Here is a 10185-nt window from a genome sequence, read left to right as displayed (position 1 = left end):
AAAAACAATCCTTAAGCAGTTATGTTGAAAAAAACCAAGCACTGAATTGTCCTCGTTTAAAGGTAACAATCCTGTTTCTGGAGTGGGGGAAGCTGATGGCGAAGTCATATTCTGGGTGACCTGAATCCAGATGCCCCCATTCTGGAGTAGATGCTCCTTTCAGGGTGAATTTCTTGGGGGTTCGGAGTCCCTGTGGGGCAGTTTCTTTGAAGTGTTTACTTTCTCCTCGAATCTTCACAGCCAGGCTGAAGAATGAGCCCATGTAGAGGTTTATGTAAGGAAGAGGAGAATCTATGGGAAGAACATAGGGAGTTTCTTTTAAGGAAAAAAATACATATATATATGTTGTCATTCATTCAACTGATATTTACGGAAGCCCAATCGCATTCCAGGCATTGAAAAATACAGAATCCCTGTCCTCCCACAGAAGCTCACAGTCTAGTGAGGGAGAAACAAAGATGCAGTTATAATCCAAGGTGAAGAATGCAAAGGCAGAGGCACACAGAGGGTGCCAGGGAGCTCCAGGAAAGTCCCAACCCCTGCCAGACACAGGTAAGCAGTAGGGTTATGCAGCTACACCTATGAGCACTCCAATTTCCCAGGACCAACAGGTCTCAAGAACCTCTTTGTGGCCGGGCACAGTGGCTCATGCCTGTAATACCAGCACTTTGGGAGGCCAAGGCGGGTGGATCACCTGAGGTCAGGAGTTCAAGACCAGCCTGCCCAACATGGTGAAACCCTGTCTCTACTAAAAATACAAAACTTAGCCAGGTGTGGTGGCGGGCACCTTTAGTCCCAGCTACTCAGAAGGCCGAGGCAGGAGAATCGCTTGAACCCGGGAGGCGGAGTTTGCAGTGAGCCGAGATTGCGCCACTGCACTCCAGCGTGGATGACAGAGCGAGACTCCATCTCAAAAACAAAAAAAACTCCTTGAGTTTGTTTTTTAACATTGTGACTTGTAAGACCAGAAAGACCTCAGAATGATTGCCCTGTGATTTAACTTAGCTCACATAACTGACAATTTACTAATGTTTTGGGAAATGAATAGAAAATTAAGCCATTTCATTAGATTTTTGCCTTTTTAGCATGAATATGAAATGTTCATTTTCTGGAGCACTCGAGTCTCTTTGATACTTTAATGATTACAAAAATCCCAAGGATTTTAATATATACAATTTTCATTTAACTAAATAAATACGACCTCAGAATGTAGCTTCCAATTCTAAATCCCAAAAGGCTGAAAGCTGTTAGCAAAAAGGCAGTGAGGAGGAGGTGGGCGTGGAGGGGGGAGGGCCTCTCCTGGGTTCTGCCTGCGGCCGCACCCTACACTCTGGCACACTGGCCCCACCACCCCCCGCCAGAGGGCATTTGGCTCCTCTGCTGAAAGACAGTTATTCCTAGGTGTTGCACTGGGGAGCTGGCTTTTATCTCAGGGTACAAAATAAGTTGTGATTTCGTTCCTTTTAATAGCTGTCTAGTAACATCTAAAACAATGAATGTCACTATATTTTGCAACATTTTTCATGTCTTGACTGATACAGAGGCTCACTTTTTTTTATGTGAATGAATTACTGAATAGGTAGATAGACAAATGGACTTGAGTTTTTAGGTAAGGAAGGAAAAGGAACCTATGAGGCAGGTGTCAGGGGTAACTGAACCTGAGAAAAATTTGGGGGAATCATAGGGCAGCATGTGAGTACCAAATGTCTAGAGGAAACATGGGGACTAACAACAAAAAAATCCAGAGGGGAGAGAAAGAAAGTAGGACATAACCACAAAACAGAGGCAATAGTGTATCATAAATCTCACGCACCCATCATCAGCTCCAGCAGTATATATAAAATATAAAATCATCTTAAATTCCATAGAGATTACATTCTCCGAGCACCTCCGGAACAGAAAACATAACCTTGCAATTTTTTGTTGTTGTTTAAAAAGTGTATTTGCTAGAGATTTCACCAATCTTGCTTCAGCTTTCATCACCCCCTAATTTTTTTCCTAGAGTGCTTTGAAGCAGATCCCACATATCACATCCTATTATTTTGCCCATAGCTACTTCAGTAGAACTCTCTAGCAAATACAGACATTTTTTAGACAACAAAAAAATATTGCAAGGTTATGTTTTCTGCTCTGGAGGTGCTCAGAGAATGTAATCTCTATGGAATTTAAAGATTATTTTATATAATCTGGAAGATGAAAAGGAAGATGTATGCCCAAAGATGTTCATAGTTTTATTGTAGCTGTCCCCAAGCTGAAAGGGGCGATAAACTAAAGCTAACAGCAGACGAAGGGTCATAAATCATGAAACAGCCACTTGATGTGATGTCGTGTGTTCATGAACATTTGTAGTTGTAAGAACTACGAAGCCACACTCACTGCCGGAGGGGGGGGTCCCAGCGCACGGCCTTGCTGCTCTGCAGAGCTAGAATCTAAAGCATGTGACTCCACCTCCCCAGCCATACCTCATTGGACCAATGTGTCCACCTGAGCTAGCAACAGCCAATCCACAGGCTGAACAGAAACCTCTGACTTTTATGGCCTCACTGGATGGAAATGATCAATTGAGACCATCAAATAACGGTTTGACTTTAAGCAATCTGGAAAGAGGATCATTGAAAGCTCTGGTACTGCAAGATCATGTGGTTTGTAATGGCCACTACTGGCCATGCGCTACTGGAGTGATGTGTGCGGAGCAGAAACGCAGGGTAAGCAGAGATTCCCCCCGCCCACCCAAGGCCCCCGACAGCAGCTTCAGTAGCTGTTGGCTCTCCCTGTCCTAGCACCAATTCCGGGGAGCTTAGCCAGCTTAGGCGCCTGTCCTTGGTTTCTGTAAGATTAGGCAGGTACACACAACTATGTTCTGAGACAATTTAACTTCCCTGAGTAAATGTTCCTTGCAACCAACATAGTCCTCAGACAAAAGCGTTCACAATATAATGTTGAGTGAAAGACACAATGCTGCATTTTAACTATGCTGTATTTATAGCCTTATGAAATGATGGCATAAAATTAAGAACTAAAGGTGAACAGAGGAAATGAAGGCAATTAATGTGTTAGAGTGGTGGAATTATGGGTAATTTTTCCCCCTTTTATAGTTTTGCTGCTGCTACTTATAATGGAGGCCCTAAAACTTCAGACCCTAAAACCTCCTTCTAGTTCAGCCTGACCCTCTTGTAAGTCAGGTGTCCAGAGAAATAGGCTTCTTCCAGCAACTACCTCAGACTTTGAGACCTTTCTGGACTATTATCCTATCCCACCACATCCACAGAACAGCTGAGATGTACTAGTTTGTGAATATAGGATGTGCTGTAGTTTAAAATTTCTCTATTAAGGCGATCTTTATTTAGTACCAAAAAGGTTCTCTATACACTTTTCTAGGAGACATTAAGAAAGACATCAAGTAATTTAGAAAGTTTTTATTTTTATTTATTTTTATTTACTTATTTATTTATTTTTTTGAGACGGAGTTTCACTTTTGTTAAGCTCAGGCTGGAGTGCAGCAGCGTGATCTCGGCTCACTGCAACCTCCGCCTCCCAGGTTCAAGCGATTCTCCTGCGTCAGCGTCCTGAGTAGCTGGGATTACAGGCATGTGCTACCACGCCCAGCTAATTTTTATATTTTTAGTAGAGACAGGGTTTCACCATGTTGGCCAGGCTGATCTTGAACTCCTGACCTTAGGTGACCCACCTGCCTCGGCCTCCCAAAGTGCTGGGATTACAGATGTGAGCCACTGTGCTTGGCTGAAAGTTTTTATTTTTGTAGTTGTCTAAACATTGTTTTATTTTATAACAGATTTCCACCCCAAAAGCAATAATTTTCACCTTGGTAGTGAGAAACTACTACAATTTTTTATATTTGTTAAATATGGTCAACTTTCATGCTATAATCAATGTTTCGAGTAAACACAACATTCAAATAGACTCAAGAGTTCCCTAACATTTCCAGCAGAATAAGGTGATCTGAACTAATCATTGGACATGCTAAGGAGCAGTGTGGTGGGAGGTACTGGGAGTGGGCCCAGCGCTAGCGCTGACCCCACTCATTAGTCACTCACTCCACCAGATCTCTCTAACAACTCTTCTAGGTCAAACATTTAGTCTTATAGTTTTGTATATGACAAATAAGGTGAGATTTGCTGACAAAGAGGGAGTCTTATATCATTTTTAGGGACAATAAGCTACAGACTTATTTATAAGACCAACCCTGTAGATTGTTTTGTGTCTTTCTAAACCTTACCAATGTATATGTTATTTTGCAGTCAAATGTTCTACCCCCAAGCTATGCCCCCACTTAATTATTTTGATGTATATCTGGCTCCTTGGGGATACGTATATTTTACTCATATTCCATATTATGGTCTATAAATGCAAGAAAGTACTGTATTTTATTCTCTGGAGTTTTCCTAGTATGCTAATTATAATTAAAATATTAAAAAGCCAACCTTCAGCATCTTCAGTACACCCAGAGATCCAGGAGGAACAACAGCTCATTGAATTATAAAGTGACTCTCTCAGTGAACAAGGTTGGAAGACTTGAGAAAAGAGCTATCAAAGCTGAGCGTAATACATGTGGTTAAACTCTACCCCAGAGCTCTTGGTCTAAGGGTGCTGTAGCCCTAATGCTGCCTCTGGGTATCTGTAGAGGGGAAGGTGCTCAGCTTCTGCTTAGAGACTTTCTGTGACCCCTGATTGACATGCATCCTCCTGGCTGGGCATCTCAGTCCTCCCCACCCAACTTGCCTGCCTCTTCTCATGGCTCCTTCTCAGGCAGCCATTTTTGGTTTTCAACCAAAGCATATCACAATTACCTGGGGGGAAATATATTGGTTCCTTGGGAAGACATCCCAGGATGGGGAGACAGAGGGCAAAAGGTTGCAAAACATTCTCCAGGGTGATTCAAACCTGCTTCCTTGACTTGACTGAGAACCACTGCTTTTTCAAAGAAAACTAATGACCACTTCCCATGCCTCTGCTATCTGTACCTTTAGCACACATCACTCCTTCTGTTGAAATGTCCTGCTGCCAAAATCCAACCCACATCTGCTCTTTCGCAGAGCAATTTGGCAAAAACTAGAAAAGCTGAGGATGACCTAGTAATTCTCTTCTCTGGTAAATATCCTAGAAACACTTCTGCACATAAGCACAAGAAGACACATACGAAAATATTCACTGCAGCACTGTTTGAAAGACAGAAAAACCAAAAACAACCTAAATGTTCATTAACAGAATAACTGATTTAAAAATTGTGGGCTGGGTACAGTGGCTCATGCCTGTAATCCCAGCACTTTGGGAGGCCGAGGTGGGCAGTTTACTTGAGGCCAGGAGATCGAGACCAGCCTGGCCAACATGGTGAAACCCCGTCTCTACTAAAAATACAAAAATTAGCTGGGCATGGTGGTGCACGCCTGTAATCCCAGCTACTCGGGAGGCTGAGGCATGAGAATCACTGGAATCTGGGAGGCGGAGGTTGCAGTGAGCCAAGATGGCGCCACTGCACTCCAGCCTGGGCGACAGAGGGAAACTCTGTCTCAAAAAAAAAAAAAAAAATTATAGCATGCACACATATGTACAGGTACGCATACATACCATAGAATACTATGCTGCAGAGAAAATTAGAGCTACATGTATCAACGTATATAATCTATAAAATATGTTGGGCAAAAAGCAATATACAGGAGACAGTATGAAATATATAAAATGACATTATTTCAGAACACATAAATATGCAATAAAGTATAATGAAATGCAGGAAATAAACACCAAATTCAAGGTCCTGGTTCCCTCCGGAGAGTGGAGAGAGAGGGTTGCAGTTGGGTAGAGGAACACCAGTGGCTTTCATTGCAAGGGTAACTGTATTAGTTTCTGTGGCTGCTGTAGCAAATGACAACAAACTCAGTGGTTTAGAGCACCTGAAATTTATTCTCTCATAGTTCTGGAGGCCAGAATTCCAAAATCAGTATCACTGGGCTGAAATGAAGGTGTGGGCAGGGCTCTGGACGCTCTAGGGGAGAATCTGTTCCTTACCTCTTCCAACTTCTGGTGTTTTGGTGGCTGCTGGCATTCCTTGGTTTATGGCCACAACACTCCAATCTTCAAATCTGCTTGTCTTCACAGGGCCTGTGTGTGTGTGTGTGTGTGTGTGTGTGTGTGTGTGTGTGTGTGTGTGTGTGGTGTGTGAAATCTTCTGCCTGTCTCCAAAAGAATACATGTAATTAGATTTAGGGCCCACCTGGATAATCTAGGATAATCTCCCTACTTCAAAAGTCTAACTCGGCCGTGTGCGGTGGCTCACGCCTGTAATCCCAGAACTTTAGGAGTCTGAGGCAGGTGGATCACTTGAGGTCAGAAGTTTGAGACCAGCCTGGCCAACATGGTGAAACCCCATCTCTACTAAAAATACAAAAATTAGCTGGGCGTGGTGGCGCATGCCTGTAATCCCAGCTACTCAGGAGGCTGAGGCAGGAGAATTGCTTGAACCCAGGAGGCGGAGGTTGCAGTAAGCCACTGCATCACTGCACCACTACACTCCAGCCTGGGCATCAGAGTGAGACTCTGTCACAAAGGAAAAAAAAAAAAAGCCTTAACTCAATCATATCTGCTATGACATTTTTTCCAAACTGAACATTTCCAGGCTTCAGAGATGAGGACCTGGTAGCTTTGGAAGAGCATTTTTCAGCCTATCACAGCAATATTTTCTTAAACTGAAAGGTAGGTAATAGAAGATATAATGGCTTCCCACTTGGGCCCAGCAGAATGACTCCTGCAAAAAGGGTAGCCAGAAAAAGGGGGGTCATTCTGCCATCAATAAGGCAGTGACCTGAGGATACACCATCAATATTCACAGGTGCATCCATGGAGTGGGCTTCGAGAAGAATGCCCCTCAGGCACTCGAGAGATCCAGAAATCTGCCATGATGGAGATGGGGACTCCAGATGTACGCACTAATACTAGGCTCAACAAATGTCTGGGTGAAAGGAAGGGCCCTACCACATCCATGTTTATCGTGCAGAAAACATAATGAGGGTGAAGGTTCACCAAACAAACTCTATACTTTGGTTTAACTATGTACCTGTGACCACTTTCAAAAATCTATAGACAGTCAACGTGGATGAGAGCCAACCACTGATTGTCAAATAAAGTGATAATATCACACACACACAAATAGACACACAATCATGGCCTTTACCTTTTTTTTGAGACAGGGTCTCATTCTATTGCCCAGGCTGGTGTGTAGTGGTGCGATCATAGCTCACTGCATCTTCTGCCTCCTGGGGTCAAGTGATTCTCCCACCTCAGTCTTCTGAGTAGCTGGGACCACAGATGCGTGCCACCATGCCCAGCTAATTTTTGAAGGTTTTTGTATTTCGCCATGTTGCTCAGGCTGGTCTCAAACTCCTGGGCTCCAGCAATCCACCTGCCTCGGCCTCCCAAAGTGCTGGGATTACAAGCATGAGCCATGGCGTCCAACCTTATGGCCCCTTACTTTGAATAACGGTTGTCTATGACTATATCTTAAGGCAGATACAGACTGTGATCCTTTCATAGAAAAAGAGGTCTCCATACCCCTGAACCCAAAATAAAAGTTTTTTTTAAAAGAAAAAGAGGTCTCCAGAGGCTGAAGGGCAGTGTAATATGGGTAACTCAGTGGGATGGTTAGAAGACTATGTGTCATGCTCTAGAGTGTATGAATTTGTCATTTCAGAGGTGGGACAATTCTGGATAAAATGAGATCCAGGGCGTAACACCTATAACCTGACTTTTGCCATTTTGAGATTTTTTTTGTGAGTTTTTTAATATGTTAAATTATGTTTCTAAACAGTGGTATCCTCCTCCAAACATTCACATTAGCGAGCGAGCTGAAGGTCAAAAATCAAAAAAAACCTTTCAGAACCAAGTGGATTGGATACTAACTTCTAGCAGAATTCCAAGAATTGTAGACAGGTCAGTGGACAAAAATTCCCATCATATTACCTAGGCAGCCACCAGCTCCACCTGCTTTTAACCCAAGCCTTCTGTTTCCCATCCCTCCCCGGCCAAAATTACTGCCAGTGCTCTGTGAGTCAGCTCTGTTCCAGGAAGTGACAAATGGGCTCAGGAGCTGGCATGGACAGCACTGGAGGAAGCAAATGGCCACTCCTTTGTCATCACAGTTCATTAAGTAGGTGTTTGTTCTTTGCCTGCAGCCTGGTCCCAGCAGGACTGGTGAGAGCTCGTGTGTGCACCAGAGTCAGAGGATACCCTGTGTCCTCCCTCTCCAAACCAGGGAGTGGTTGGTAACGACAATGACCAACCTTACTGGAAGATGCTATGAAAATCCACAAAACTGAAGCTGACATCTGTTGCATTTTGCTTCAGGGCATTTTTTCAACAAAGCATACTGTGCACTAGAAACAGTCTAGGTGGGTTATTTGCACCTGTAAATTACTAATAAAAATAACGTCTCAAGCTTGGCAGGCTTAGAGGCTGAGATTGTTGGCACTTCATCTGTCAAGTCTCAGCTCAGATGGCATGTCAGAGGCATCTGCCTAAAAGTGATTGCCCCAGTTACCTTCCATCCGGTCACACTTTTTATCTCTTTCTTACCATTTTACATAATCTGCAATGATTTTGTGTATGTATTTGCTTATGTATTTGTGGTCCACTGGGAGGTAGGCTCTCTGAAAAAAAAAAAAAAAAAAAGATCCTGCTTTTTTGGTACCCTCTTATATCCTCAGACCTAGAACAGTTCCTGGCACATATTTAAGTACTCAATAAATATTTATTGAATAAATGAGTGGGTGAATGAACAAATGAATGTACAAATGCAGAGGCTGAATATAAATGTCCCAGGGCCCAGAAAGAATCAGTCACAGAAGGGAAAACAGGACCCAGATAAAAATGTCTTATATTCATGTGCCTCAACAGATGTGGCTACAATTGTTCCCAGTTTGCTATATCTGGTATGTTCCCACAACTTACACTGGAATATCATAGGCACATTCATTCATTTTCCAACTGGGGAGACTGAAGCCCAGCAGAATGAAACGACTTAAGTGAAACTATGTGGCTATTTACACTTATAACTTGAACTTGGACCCTGTCTTCCATCAGAAAAATAACTTACTCGTAGGATGATTTGGGTTTTTTACCTCATTTTGTTCATTTCCCCACAAACAAAACATATTCTATGAGAAAAGTGTTTTTGTCTCCATGAGACAAAAAAACATGGTATAAAGTCAGTGTTATATTTTGCAAGTCAATAAGCACTAACCTAGGGGATTCTAGTCAAGGACTAATTATTAAGGAGGCAACTTTGGCCAGGCTTGGTAGGACTCACAGTAACAGAGATGAGTGAGATGAGGACATCCTGCTCCCAGGGCCACCAGGTACATGAGACCGTCAACATGAAAGTCCTGGACTCAGACCCTGGCTATTTTTAGAATGAGGGAGATATTGTTTCATATGGTTAAGGGGCAACTCTACCAGGAAGCAGGGAACTGAATGACTCCATGAGACACTCCCAGCTCCAAGGGGCCTTCTGGACAAGAACAGCACAGGCAGCAGGAAGAATAGGTGTTTTGAATAGACCCACTTCCCCTCCTCCCATGAGACTATGCTGCCTCCTTGTGATTGAAGAAGCAAATGCTGAATACAAGTACTTCATACATCAACTGAGAAACATTAAAATGTTCTTAATAAGCATGAAAGATTTATCTGCATCCAGTTCCCATTTCCCCTTTATACGTTCTAGAAAGTGTACTCCAGCTCATTCATTCATCCTTTCCTTCTCCCTGAAAATGACATGCGTTCCGAAACCTGTTTTGAATTATAACAGAAAAGCACCACTGTCTGTTATGGAAAGGAGAAAGAATTTTTCATTTCAAACAAATAGAAGCCCTGAAGGATTATATCTTCTCCTGAGTAGGTTCATTGTCAACCAACAGCAAACAAATTACCCACAGTAAGCAGTGACTCTGTGAAAACAAGTGATTTATCAAAGAATAACCTTAGAGAATCTTTCCTAGTTCTCAAACCTCTTTGTTAACTAATATTATTCATTAACTATGTCTAGTATTGTGGTTTTGTTTTGTTTTTTTTTTTCCGAGATGGAGTCTTGCTTGTCGCCCAGGCCGGAGTGCAGTGGCACCATCTCAGCTCGCTGCAACCTCTGCCTCCCGAGTTCAAGCAATTCTTCTGCCTCAGCCT

Source organism: Pongo pygmaeus, chromosome 2 (genome assembly GCF_028885625.2).
Source record: "Pongo pygmaeus isolate AG05252 chromosome 2, NHGRI_mPonPyg2-v2.0_pri, whole genome shotgun sequence".
NCBI classification, from domain to species: domain Eukaryota; kingdom Metazoa; phylum Chordata; class Mammalia; order Primates; family Hominidae; genus Pongo; species Pongo pygmaeus.
The sequence above is the reverse complement of the archived record's forward strand: the minus strand, read 5'-3'. Positions refer to the sequence as shown.